This window comes from Thalassophryne amazonica, chromosome 6 (assembly GCF_902500255.1).
Source record: "Thalassophryne amazonica chromosome 6, fThaAma1.1, whole genome shotgun sequence".
Taxonomy (NCBI): domain Eukaryota; kingdom Metazoa; phylum Chordata; class Actinopteri; order Batrachoidiformes; family Batrachoididae; genus Thalassophryne; species Thalassophryne amazonica.
The window spans coordinates 34,611,668-34,624,223 of NC_047108.1; positions in this window are offsets into that span (position 1 = coordinate 34,611,668).

The window sequence follows — 12,556 nt, forward strand, 5'->3', positions numbered from 1 at the left end:
TATGCATGTGTGGGTATCAGCGCCGTGGGTATCCCAGGTATCTGTACAGTTGTTTCCTCTGGATTACATAGTGGCACACTACTGCCACCTGCTGCATCAGTCCATACAGATGTCCTAAATCCTCTTAATGAGTGCAGTGTCTTTCAGGTATTTGAAAAACCACGACTTCTCTCTCCCACTTGACCCCATGTCCAAATACTGGCCACAGAAACTCTCTCCAGACTATCCTTCTAAATTCTGACAGAAACTCTTGCCTTTCCCTGTAATATTTACGACAATATACGAGGACAAGCTCCACTGTCTCTGGCTGGTGATACTCCAAACATAGGCCTTCCTGGTGTTCCCTAAGAGGAAGAAGAGTACTATTCACGAATGCATGCCCAACTCTCAGTCTAGTAATAGTGACTTCCTCCTTTCTTGTCCACCATTTTCTTCCACAACTACTCCTTGGATTGTCACTCTATTAGTTATTGAAAAGAGATGGTCTAGGTGGAGGCGAGTGATGGTCTAGTGGTTAAGGTGTTGGCTTGAGTCCAGAAGATCATGGGTTTCAATCCCCGCCTGACTGGAAATCACTAAGGGCCCTTGGGCAAGGCCTTTAATCCCCTATTGTTTCCCGGTGTGTAGTGAGCGCTTTGTATGGCAGCACCCCGACATCGGGGTGAATGTGAGGCTTTGAGCATCTGATGCAGATGGAAAAGCGCTATATATAAATGCAGTCCATTTAAATGCATACCCTTAAATGCATACTCCCAACACTTTTGCCATTGTAGGTTAATTTGTCTCCATGCACGCCTTGCCCTCTGCTTTGGAAAGATTGACACTGATGTCTGTGCTTTCCTTTGCCACAGCTTTTCTGGCCAACCTGTCCACCCTCTCATTTGTTGGGATACCCACATGTGCTGGAACCCACATCAATATTACCTCCACTCCTTTCCTTCTCATATCGCCAAAAGAATGTCACAGATAAGGTCTTGTTGACTCCTGGATGATCCTGTCCCAATACTACTGATAGCTGATACAGTCACTGTACACCAACACTTTATGATGAGAAAGCTGTGATGCCCACTGGACTGCCGTTAAAATAGCCAACAGCTCCACTGTAAACACAGTCAAGAAATCTGATGTTCTCTTGTATAACTCAATATTCCAGCCCAGGACTATAAAAGCTGCTCCAGTAGCCCCCCGTATCAGGATCCTTCGACCCGTCAGTAAACAGTAAAACATGGTCTTGATATCTCTCTATTATGTGCTCATAAAATGCATTAATCATGATTCCATTATTATTTTCTGCCCTATGTCCAAGCAGTGCAAGGTCCACCCTGGACATTTCCAGCTGCCACAAAGGAACAGGAGACCACAAACCTCCCGGACAGAAGACTTTGTCATGCACCAACAGTTCCTTTGCGACTACCTCTCCTGACCACCCAAATCTTGATAATTTAGCCCCTTCTCTCTCCCAGCTTGATGAATCACTGCTTTAACCGGGTGATCGTCTCTCTGACCCATCAGGTTTATCCTGTAATTTGCTTGTAGTTGCTTTCGCTGCAAGCTAAGTGGCATTTCTCCTGCTTCCACTTGCAGAGCTCACACTAGAGATGACCACGCCGTTACTGTACAACCAAGACAAAACTGTCTTGGAGGCAGGTCCACATACCAAACTTACATATTCAAGTCTTAATTTTATCAGATACACATACATTTTCTTTAAAGAGGCCACATCTGCACCCCACTCTGATCCAGCCAGACACCTCATTATGTTCATCACCTTCTTGCATTTTTCAGCCACTTTCAGCATATGATCCCTCCATGTCAGTCTGGAATCAAAAGAAACTCCCAAGAACTTAAAACATGACATCCTCTCCAAACTCTAACCATACAACAAGTTTATCTCCTCTCCAATTTAATGGCATTTCTTCTTCTTATATGGCGTTTCATCTGTTCGGACAGCTCTAATGCATGGTCGGAGTATGGGGGTTTCAACAGAAACAACCCTAGCCCGAACCATCACTGCAAAGCAGCCTTGGGAACATTTAGTGACACGACATAATTTGCTTATTAATATAGTTTCAGCTGAAACCCCATACTCCGCCCAGGCATCGTTTTCTTCTTCTTCTTCTTCGGATTTTCTTGGCGGTTTGCAAATCAACATGGTGCATTACCGCCACCAACTGTTTAGGAGTGGAGCATTACTGGATATGCATGTTATGCTAATGATGAATTGTTGTAAAAGAATACTTTTTGCTGTGATTTTCTGGTTTCAGGCATGCTGAGAAGCAGAGGTTTGATGTGAAAGAGCCAGACCGAGTGAACGGGCCCCTTCAGTCCAAGTCTGCTGCAGCCACCTACATCCCACCCAGAGTGTTGGCAGCACCTGTACTCCTGGTGGACCCCAGAAGTCTCTGAAGCCATGTGCGACATGCAACATCCCACAATGTAGTGGCCAGCGCAAGAGATACACACCATCTAAGAGAAAACTGCTGGAAGCAGCCAGAAGATTTTCACATATTACTCGGTAACTAGAAAATCAGTTCCTTCTGGGTTTGAAGGGGTCGTGTACATTAACTTTGAACACTTTAAAACTGTGGTACATGAGGAATTGGAAAAGAGGAAAAACAGCTAGAAAGTCAACATCTGTGAGCAAGGAAATATGAGAAAACATTCTTAAAAATTTTTGAAGGATGAAATTTTGTCTAACTTTAGACAAAGAGGATCCACTGCAGTTTGCCTATCAAGCAGGTAAGGATGTGGAGGATGCTGAGCTCTTCATTCTAGTGTATAATCATCTCGAACAGCCCAAATCCCATGCAAGAGTTTTATTTGTTGATTTTTAACTCTGCTTTTAATAAGATACAATGTCATATTTGAATTGATAGACTAGCTAACTCGTTTATGATGTCTGATCAGATTGTATTGATGATTTTAAGTTGTTTTTTTTTAACAGGACTGCAGCACGTTTTTTTTTTTGTGAATGGACACATGTCCTCTGTTATATCTTCAAATGCAGGTTGTCCTCAGGACTGTGTCCTTTCTCCCGGCTTTTTATCCTTTATACAGGACAGCTGTCGATCTTGTCAAGTTCTCAGATGACAGTTTTATTGTCTCTCCTTCACGGCCACCAATTCAATCACGGCTGTGTCCTTTCTGAATTTGTCAGATGGTGTAATGATAGCTTCCTCAATTAAATGTGTTAAAACTAAGGAAATTATTATAGATTTCAGAAAATCCATTGTCAACCCAAAATCCAGCAGACACTTAATGGTTGTTATTTATTTATTTATTTTTCTTGTCTCTTTTTATATCGTATTTATTCTGCAATTATGGCGGCTGACTGTATAAATGAACTTCCCTTCTGGGACAAATAAAGTAATCTCAGTCTAAAAGCCATTTCCTCTGTGGGAATTTAAGACTTTTTTGGGATGGGCTGAAATGTTGTCCAGATTACTAACAACTGATATATATATATATATATATATATATATATATATATATATATATATATATCTAATATATAATATATATATATAGATAGATATATATATATATATATATATATATATATATATATATATAATTTAGCCTTATATTGTGAGAGTTCTTAATAAACAATTCAAGATGAGTAGTAGAGTTTCTAGTCTCAGTGTGTGCTCTTTTCAAATATTTGAACAGAAAAGGACAGTTTGTGTTTAACTTTATTTGAAAAATACAAACATTACTAAATTTAATTTCAGAAGTTGTTTCTAAGTTGTATAGTAGTTTTTGTAGTACTTTTTGTGTCATATGACAAAGGAAGGCAAATATCCTGCATTTTCTCATCATTTTAGTACTTTTATTTAGAATAAAAAATACATTTAATTCACTGGCTACAAACTTTATTTTGTGTCTCTCTTTCAGACATTTCATTATAATGATTTCTTTCATGTGTAATGCATTTACCTACAGTTAAAAAAAATTGGTGTCATGTGCCGCTCCCATCAGCAGCTGTGTGTGTTTAAAACTGGAGTTGCGTCAGAAAGGGCATCTGGTGTAAAACTTGTGCCAAATACCAATGCGGATCTGTCTGTATCCGCTGTGGCGACCCCAACCCTGCACAACCGCCTCAACATGTTTGATTTTTTGTGTTATGTGAGATGAGATATACTTTATTAATCTCAGAGTGGAGAAATTATGTTTATACTCCAGTTACCTCAGACAGCAATTAGTCCACAATTATTACTTGTTTACTGTAATAATGGCACACATCAGAATTAAACACAGCACATATTTGACATTGTTTATGTGCACTAAGTTTGAAGAAGTCTGTTATCTGAATTGAGGCAAGTGGGTGGGGGGGGGTCCCAGCTGCAGCTAAAAGCACGCCGCCCCTGCAGAAGGGAAGGGAGGTGACGTGAGCAGAAGCCGGAGATCTGTGAGATCTGAGTGATTGAGCGATAAAATTTTTATGCCCCACCTGTTCCTTCAGCTTCACTGTCTGAGCAAAGGGGCCATTAGGGATGCCACTACAATTTCCAAAATAAGCTCTTTTGAATGAGTCCATGTTGGAGATGCACTGAGTCCAGCCCAGTCTCACTTTTTTTTTTTCCGCCCTCTTGTCACGAAACTGAGTCCCAATGAGTCCCAAACATGTTATTTTCTTGACAGCAGAGTGACTCCAACACTGACGGCATCAATCCACAATGACCATGGACACTCCAAAGCAAATTTTAAGTCCCGGATGATTGTTTGTCATCACTGGTGTCTGTGTCATCAAAATCACTGTCATTAAACGTCCTAATGGGTTCAAAAAGAAAACTCTGTGTGGTGTTACTACTCTCTGCCATCTCCGAAAAAAAAAAAAAGTATCTAAAGAACGATGTGTTGTAAACACATGCCCATACACTGACGTCACACTTCTGGGTTGACTGTAGCGCCTCTAGTGAGATAATTCTCATCTCATCACTCATCTTCAACCGCTTAGTCCAGTTAAGGGTCCTGGGTTGCTGGAGCCTATCGCAGCAGTCATAGGGTGTGAGGCGGGGTACACCCTGGACTGGACACCAATCTGTCACAGGGACACATATTGACAAACAAACACATCCACACCCACACGCACACCTATGGACAATTTTAAAGTTTTCAATCTACCTAACGTGCGTGTTTCTGGATGTGGGAGGAAGCCGATGTGGGAGGAAGCCGGAGCACCTGGAGAGAACCCACAAACTCCACACAGGTGGGAATCAAACCCTGACCTTCTTCCACTGTTGTTGTGTGTGGGCCGCCAGAAGAGGAGGTACTGCTGGCCCACCATCAGAGGGCGCCCTGCCTGAAGTGCGGGCTTCAGGCACGAGAGGGCGCTGCCGCCATGGACACAGCCGGGAGTGACAGCTGTCAGTCATTACCTCTTGACAGCTGTCACCCATCTACTCAACGTCCTCTCACTCCATAAAGACCAGACGTCATCTCCACCTCGTTGCCGAGATATCATACTCATTGGAGGTAATATCCTCAGCCATTTGTTTTACAATATATCTGTATATTGTGAGTGTTTGCAGGAGTACCGGTACCTCTGTCAGTGGAGCTGAGTGAGTGCAGGACGGCACTCTTTTTCCCTGAGGAATCACTGCGGTACTCTGCTACATATTGAGTGAGAGGTGGAGGTGGCATTCCCACCGCTGTTGTTACTGGGTGTACACACACCCACACTTGACTGTCTTTGTTCTCGCCAGCAGTACCAGATCCGACAGTCGGGGACAGTGATCACCTGGGAATTCGGGACTTGGCGGCTCCAGTATTCACCAGGTTCTGTGGCGGCGGAAATCGTGTGGTTCCGGCTGTTCTTGGGACAGACGTCTTCTATCCTCGAGCCTGCCCACACGTCACCTTTGTGGATTGACTGTAATTATATTCTGAGATTGTCTGTATGTTCGTTGTGCACATTTCACAACATTGAATTGTTACCTTTTGGCTCATCTATTGGCCGTTCATTTGCGCCCCTGTTGTGGGTCTGTGTCACTACACTTTCACAACAACTGTGAGGCAACAATGCTAACCACTAAGCCACCGTGCTGCCCTAGTGCGATAATTATTAATAGAAATAAATAATTTTGAAAATACCTGCATATATTAGTTTGATTTATCCTCCCAAAATGTAAAGGAGGTCCCTTTTAATTGATGATCAATATAAAGATAAATTTAGTTAAATTAACTTTTCTGTATAACTAAAGTGTGATGTGAAGCACTATCTTTTTTTTAAATATAATGTCTAAGCTCTCGTATTACTGGGTCTGTTTGGGGTTTTAGCTTTAAATTCAGGTCAGTTAAGGTGAAGGAAGCCAAAAATATGAAAATCATTACAGTGCTTTTGGTTAGTACAGTAATCTTATCAAACAAACATGAAGGTTGTGATAAATTTTGGTTAGGGCAAAGAAAAGGTAAAACTGTGCAAATACAACACACATTAAGCAGCACAACTAAATTGGGAGGATTGGGGTGAGAAAAAACAATAACCCTCCAGAATGTATTCCTGGATATCAAAAATCCAAAATTTTCAGACCCTGTGCCAACAAAGGTCCACTTTCACCAAAAAAGAACCCCCCCCCCCCAATTTCAGATCTTAGCTACAGGCCTGAGATTTTATGTTACGTGGGCCGCTGAAGAGGAGGTACTGCTGGCCGACCTCCAGATGGCGCCCTGCCATGCTGGCATCTTTTGGGCTCTGGACGGCGCACTGGCTTTTTGGTTCTACCAGGTGCGCACCGTTAGGCTGTCATCTGTTTTCCATCATCATCATCTTCACCATAAAAGCCTGGGAAGGACACCATAACTCTGCCAAGTTATCAGCTTACCACACAGGTAAACCTATTCAGCCGTTTTGTGCCGTACGCACATTCATTGTAACTGAAGTCTTTGCAGTTGTGACTTATACTTGCAGCTTGTAGCCGAGTTTGTGGAAGTTGGAGGAGTTGGCGTCTCCACTCCTCACTTCTGACTTACTGAGTATAACCTTTGACACTGCACGTCCTCCAGTTTTTCCTCTGCACTCTGGGAGTATCTGGATTTATTCCTCCAAGAGGATAACTGTGAGTTGCTGACTGTTTGCTGGGTGTACACACACCCACCTTAACCTGTTTTTGCTCCTGCCAGCAGTACTGGTCTGACAGCCTCGAGCGGTGGCCACCTGGGGGACCAGGACTTGGCGGCTCTGGTGTATTGCAGGCCTCCGGCTGGTGGTGGAACTTCGTGGGTTCTGGCTCTTCTCTGGATAGGCGTCTCCTACCCTCGGGCCTGCCCACGTGTCACCATTTTGTTATTAATTGGACTCAGCATATTCATAATCTGTTTGCACTTTTGCATAATAAATTGTTATTTATTGGAATTCCTATTGACCGCTCATTTACGCCCCCTAACGTGGGTCCGTGCATTCACTTTCCCAACATTTTAATTAATATTGAATGATGTAAAAGCTGTAGAAAAGCTCTTCCCTTAAATTGTGTTTATCCTGAAGTATTTACATATTGTGTAGGTGAAAGTCTTTCTATAATATGATGCTGCATCAGAAAAGAGCAGCGATGGTTAGTGAGTGAAATATAATCTTGTTCAGCAGGAGAACAATTTGCCGTTTTCTTAACTCTCTCCACGTTATTTTACCTTAAATCCTAGGACGCAATTGCAAAAGGATTCTATAAAAAGGTAGATGGCGTACAGCTTATGACTTGTCTGTGGAAAAAAAAAAAAAATTCTGTCATAAGATTTTTTGGGGGGGAGCTTTAATCCCAACATCAGGGGGTTCGACTGCCTGCTACAGGGGTTCATTCTGTGAAACACACAGCGTTTCTGCTGGTTGGCCAATTCTTTGTCGTACCACTTGACCATTCAGCATGTGGGTCATCCCTCCTCAACCAAGAACAAACAAGAACTGAAGAATTTAAGGACAAACAGATTACTTGAAATTGTATGAACTCAGACTGATTAGCAGGCATTACTAGTTGCAGTGGAACAGTTCGATGAGTGCTGGCCCTCCAGGGGGTTCACCTGAGGACCTCTCCAAGGGACTCCAGGGGAACTTGAAACTGATTAGCCAAGTTCTTGTCAATCAAGATCTCATCTGTGCCTGAATCGGTAAAGACACTGCTCTCCAGTTGTCCTGTGGGTGCAAGGACAGTTGCAGAAAACTGTTTGTAGAGCTGTGGCTCATCATGTGTCCTCCTGCCATTTCACTGGATGTCCTGCTGTAGAGTGACCAGCAGAGCCGCAGTGGATACAGAGGCCCCTGTTGAAAGGTCTTTAGCACTCCTCAGGGGATCAGATCTACAAGCAGCATTCAAAACTCAACAAAAACTGAGCGGCAGCATGAAAGAATGGGTACGAACAATGTAGTGATGAGAGAATGATCTGATGGCGCTTATAAAGGAAGCAATTACATGTAGAGGTGCAGAGACACATGAACCCAGAAGCCCAAACACAGGACATTTGGCCATATGGCGTGAATGCAGAAGAGCTGTCAAAGTAAAAGCACCAAAAATAATCTGAGGTGGGAGAGAATAACAAGAACACAGAGTGTCTAACAGGAAAATAAAACACCAGAACTTGAATAACACAGAGATCAGAAAATCATGACCCACGACAGGGGTTTACGTATTTTAACATTCTCCATTTTTTTAGAATAGAGCATGTGCTTACAGAGCTGTTAGCATGGGTACCCTCGACCAGTGGTTCTCAACCTGGTCCTCAAGTACCACCAAGCCTACAGGTTTCCCATCTCTCCCTGCTCTGCCACAACCTGATTAGCACATTGAGGTGTCTGTTAGTACTCAATTGGTGAGAGATGGAAGATATGTAGGTTCGTGGTACATGAGGACTAGGTTTAAGACCCACTGCCCTGGACAGGTTGTCTGGGCAGGGTGCTGGATGGACAACATCCTCTTCATTCCTCTTCATTTTAAAAAAAAAAATCTGAACATTTGTGTTTCTCACAATGGTTACTGAGTAGCGTTAAAGTGCCTTTTTTTTGGAATTGTATCCATCTTTTAGGCAACATTCTGAGTTATACTGGTGTTTCTCACCTGGCTTCAGCATGCAGGATGTGGTCGGCCAAAGGGTGCACAGTATCATTCTCACCAGTGACAGCCGGTCTGACCTTACCAACCCAGAGAGCAAGCACTGCAGGCGACAATGGTGAGGAAAAGCTCCCTCTGATGATATTGAGGAAGAAACCTCAAGTAGATCAGACTCAAATGGGGGGCCCACTGCTTAGGCCATTCTAACAGTTACAACATTTTTGCAAAGCTTTACAAAGGTGAAGAAACAGAAAACAGGAATTCAAAACATGACATAATAACAAAAGAATATATATGTTGGGGAAAGTGTAATGCACAGACCCACAACAGGGGGCGTAAATGAACGGTCAATAGATAAACCAATAAATACAATTTATTGCGGCAAATGTGCATAACAGGTCGAATACTGCTTTTAGACAGTCAATCACAAAATACAATTGGTGACGTGTGGGCAGGCCCGAGGGTAGGAGACACCTATCCAGAGAAGAGCCGGGGCCCACAAGGTACCGGCGTTTCAACTCCCTAAACGCAGCTTTGCACCGATCCAACCAACAACCTGACTGTAGCTCTTGATAAACCTCCGATAGAAATTAGCGAAGCCGAGGAACTGTTGCAGCTTCCTACGGCTTGCCGGTTGGGGCCAATCTCTCACCGCCGCTACCTTGGCTGGATCGGGTGCGACGGAGTTGGAGGAGACGACGAACCCCAAGAAGGACAAAGAAGTACGGTGGAACTCGCACTTCTCGACCTTCACAAACAGCCAGTTCTCCAACAACCGCTGCAGGACCTGACGTACATGCTTCACATGAGTCTCAGGATCCGGGGAGAAGATGAGGATATCGTCTAGGAATACGAAGACAAACCGATGCAGGAAGTCCCGCAAGACGTCGTTTACCAATGCTTGGAACGTCGCGGGGGCGTTAGTGAGGCCGAACGGCATGACCAGGTACTCAAAGTGACCTAACGGGATGTTAAATGCCATCTTCCATTCATCTCCCTTCCGGATCCAAACCAGGTGATACGCATTCCTAAGATCCAACTTTGTAACGATTTTGGCTCCATGCAGGGGCGTGAACACTGAATCCAACAGGGGCAATGGGTATCGGTTGCGAACCGTAATCTCGTTCAGCCCTCTGTAATCAATGCATGGACGGAGTCCGCCGTCCTTCTTGCCCACGAAAAAGAAACCTGCACCTAACGGGGAGGAAGAGTTCCAGATCAACCCGGCAGCTAAAGAGTCCCGGTGTAGGTCTCCCATTGATTCGCGCTCGGGGCGTGAGAGGTTGTACAGCTTGCTGGACGGATACTCAGCGCCCGGGATCAAATCGATGGCACAATCATACGGTTGATGCGGGGGAATCGTGAGTGCCAGATCTTTGCTGAAAACGGTCAGCACATTGTGGTACTCAGCTGGCAACCGCCACAACCCCAGATGGCCAATTGATCCGGGGATTGTTGCTTACTAATCCATGCATAGCCCAAAATCACTCTGGAGGTAGAAGGTGTTACAAAGAACACAATCTCCTCCCTGTGGTTTCCAGACACAACCAGTGTTAAGGGCTGTGTCTGGTGTGTTATTAGTGGAAGAAGGGTGCCATCTAGTGCCCTTACCTTCACTGGAGAAGGAAGGGCCACTAGAGGGAGCCCCACTTCCTTAGCCCATCTGCTATCTAGCAGATTCCCTTCTGACCCCGTGTCGATCAGTGCTGGGGCTTGAAGGGTTAAATCCCCACAGAGGATCACAACTGGGATTCGTGCGAATTTTCATGCATTACCCGCGTGTGTGTTATGGCCCACCCTTAGCCCAGTCTCTCAGGGCGAGCGTTGGTGTTTAACCACTTGGGGCATTGTTTCTGCAAATGCTCATTAGAGCCACAGAAAAAGCACTCTCCGCGGGCCAGCCTCCTCTGTCTGTTTTCTAATTTCATTTTGGCCCTGCTCGTGTCCATAGCTTCATCAGCAGGGGCAGCTGTCGTCACACGGAGCACTCTGGCTTTGGAGCGTGGGGAAGGCGGGGCTGCTTCTAAACGTATAACCAAGTCAATAACCCCGTCTAAATCCCGCGGCTCATCCCTACCCACCAGGTGCTCCTTCAGGACCGACAGTCCGTTTAAAAAGGCGGCGCGGAGCGCTACCGCATTCCAGCCGTCCCTGGGCGGGCCGCGACGCGGTAGTCGACTGCATCTCCGCAGCACTCCGACGCCCCTGTCGAATGGACAGCAGCAAAGTGGAAGCAGATTTGCCTCGATTTGGGTGATCAAACACCTGTCTGAACTCCTTTACGAACCCAGTATTGTAGTAGTAGTGTAGTAGTGTTGTTAGGAGCTGTGAATTCTGCTCCCAAAGCGCCATAGCCCAGGCGTGTGCCTCACCTCGAAGCAAATTGACGACATAAGCCACCTTGCTGGAGTCTGACGCGTACATTACCGGGCGCTGTGCGAAGACGAGCGAGCACTGCATTAGGAAGTCCACGCACGTCCCTACACAGCCTCCGTACGGCTCCGGGGGACTTATGTATGCTTCAGGGGATGGGGGGGGTCCGTTGAACAACCACTGGAGGGTCCCTGTTCAGCAACAGGTCGGCAGGAGGAGGAGGAGCAGCCGCGCCCTGTGCACGCGCTTCCACCTGTGCGGTGAGAGCCTCCATCCTACGATTGAGTAGTACATTCTGCTCAGTTACCAAATCCAACCGAGCAGTGAAGGCAGCCAAGATTTGCTGCAACTCACCCATTATTCCTCCAGCAGAAGCCTGTGCACCTTGCATCTCCACTGACTGTTCAACGGGTGGGTTGTGCCCCTCGGGATCCATGACGTTGGCCGAGATATCCTGTTGGGGAAAGTGTAATTGCATGGACCCACAACAGGGGGTGTAAATGAGACGGTCAATAGATAAACCAATAAATACAATTTATTGCAGCAAATGTGCACAACAGGTCGAATACTGCTTTTAGACAGTCAATCACAAAATACAACTGGTGATGTGTGGGCAGGCCCGAGGTAGGAGACACCTATCCAGAGAAGAGCCGGGCCCACAAGGTTCCCCGCCAACGGAGACTTGCAGTATGCCAAAGCCGCCACAAGTCCTGAGTCCCCAGGTGGCCTCTGCTTCCAGCTGTCAGATCTGGCACTGCTGGCAGGAACAAAAACAGGTTAATGGTTGGTGTGTGGAACCCAGTAAGCAGTCAGCAAAGAGTCACAATTCCTTCCTGAGGGAATAATCCACCACTCTCAGAAACAGGAACGCTGAGAATGTGCAGTACCAATAGTACACTTAAGGTTCAGGAAAGTGAGGAGCAGGAAACGCCAACTCCCTCCAACCTCCACAAAACCCAGCTCCAAGCTGCGAGCGTACAAAGGTTACGACTGCAAACTCAGTAGTAAATAATGTGCAAACGGCACAGAAACGGCTGAGAGGTAAGCTGATATCTCGGCAGAGGTGTGGTGTCTCCTCCAGGCTTTTATGGTGCTGATGATGATGAATTGCTGACAGCTGTCAGTCCTGGCTCCTGGGTGGCAACTGC